The following is a 2,198-nucleotide window of genomic DNA, read 5'->3' on the forward strand; positions in this document are numbered from 1 at the left end:
GTGTGTGTGTGTGTGTGTGTGTGTGCCATGTCATACATGTATAAGAAGTCAGGGGACCACTTGCAAGAGTCAGGTCTCTCCTACTATGTGGGTACCAGGATTGAACTCAGGTCACAGGCTTCGTAGCAAGCACCTTTACCTGCTGAGCTTTCTTGCCAGACCCTAGAAGTTCATATGTGGAAGGTAACGGGGTGTGTCCAGCAAGGACTGATAAAGAGCAGTGTATATTGGGTAGTAGTAGGTAGTTGGGGTGTCCAGAAGGGATAACCCCTCATCCCTGGCAAAGCCCCACATACACTTTTAAAATCATTCCTGCAGGATATACCCCTCACCCACATCATATACTTTGCACCAGGCCCTGCTGCACACCACCCTACTGTGCAACACAAACTTCTTAGTATCAGACCAGCTGTGCGATGCCTCATCCCTGCTGCCAACATGCACAAACCTAGGAATCATGCCCTGCTGGGCACCCCATCCTCCTGATGCCCCACATACACTCCTAGGCTCTGCTAGACAATGCCCTGCCTACTGCACTGCAGCTGTACGTGCAACGGAGTATATCAGGTTCAGCTCAACACCCTGTTCCACCGTACATTAAGTACTACCTATAAGGACCCTCTAGGTACCCTGGCCTGGACTCCACTCCATGTACTCTGCTAGGTATCGGGTCCTGCTAGGCATCCCCCACCATCACTACCAAAGCCCTATGTACATTGCAAGGTATCAGACCCTGGGGGACACACTCCCAACTGCCATACAATGTTATCAGTCCCCACCCACCACATAGTACTAGGTATCAGAACCTGGTGAATACCGCTACAGCACAACATACACTGCTGGGTGTCTTGATAACACATTTTATGTAGGATGGAGCAAGTTGTGTCCAGCTGGACCTGCTACATAGTACTGTGTCACTGAAGCTGGGAGTGTGGGCATCCAGCAGGGCATACCTAATTTGTATGTGGCAGTGTGAGCATGGTAATCCGGGAGGATCTGATAAATAGCCGTATATGTGGAGGTTGCAGGTGGGAACGTCCAGCAGGATCTGGTATGTAGCAGCAGTATATGCTAGTTGACAGTATGTGGGGACAGTGTCTAGTGGGTCCAGATACCTAGCATTGTATTTGGGTGGTATGGGATGTCCAGCAGGTCTGATACCCAGTGGTGTATATGAAGTGGGGGTGCATATATTTATCTAACTGGGTTTGATACCTAGGAGTGTTATGTGGGGTCACAAAGCAGGGGGTGAAAGACGACAGCAGGACCTTATCCTTACGGAGTACTTAGGGCAGCAGCACAGGAAGGAGTATCCAGCCTGGCCTGGTATCTAGGCATGTGTGTGAAGCATTGGCAGTGGGATTCTGGGAGAAGGATTAGCAAAGCCTGATACTGAGCAGTATATGTGGGGCACTGACCTGGGGCTATTGTCTAGTGGGACGTGATACCTAGAATTTTAAGGGGCAACTATAAAATTGTCTGGCATGGCCTGAAAACTAGCAGTGTATGTTGGAAAGTGGTAGGGGTGGGAAGGTGTGTCTAACAGTCTGATATTAGCGCTTTATTTGGGGAAGGGGAAGGTTCCAGCAGGGCCTGATACCTGGCACTATATGTGGGACATCAGCAGTGAGGGTGTCTAGCAAGGCCTGAAATCTAATAGTATAGGTAGGGTTGAGGGGGGCAGTAGGGCCTGATATGTAGTAGCATGTCTGGGGAAGAAGTAGGGATGTGTCCAGAGGGGCTTGATACTTAATCATATATGATGGGTGATGGCAAGTTAGTATCTAGCATGGCCTGATGCCTAGAACTTTATGTGAGACGGAGGGGGTGTATCCAGCTGGACCCGATTCATAGTTTCATAGTCCTTTATGTACAGCTGCAGAGGAGTGAGGGGAGGGTATGTCCAAAGGGGCTTGATACCTGGCAGTGCATGTGTATCCTAAACTTTCATATGTGGTAGTAATAGGGGGCTGTCCAGCAGGGCTGGATAAACAGCAGTGTACGTGGCAGTAGGCAGTGGTTGTCGAGCAGCGCCTCATCCTTAGCACATACTGTGAGTTGAAGGGGAGGTGTCCAGCTGGACATGAAACATAACAGTGTATGTCATACAGAGGTGTAGGGTGTCTATCAGGATCTGATACTAGAAGTTTATATGCAGTGCTTGGAAGGAGAGTGTCCAGCATGGCATGAGCAGAGTA

This window comes from Nannospalax galili, unplaced genomic scaffold, assembly GCF_000622305.1.
Source record: "Nannospalax galili isolate Female #2095 unplaced genomic scaffold, S.galili_v1.0 scaffold243, whole genome shotgun sequence".
Taxonomy (NCBI): domain Eukaryota; kingdom Metazoa; phylum Chordata; class Mammalia; order Rodentia; family Spalacidae; genus Nannospalax; species Nannospalax galili.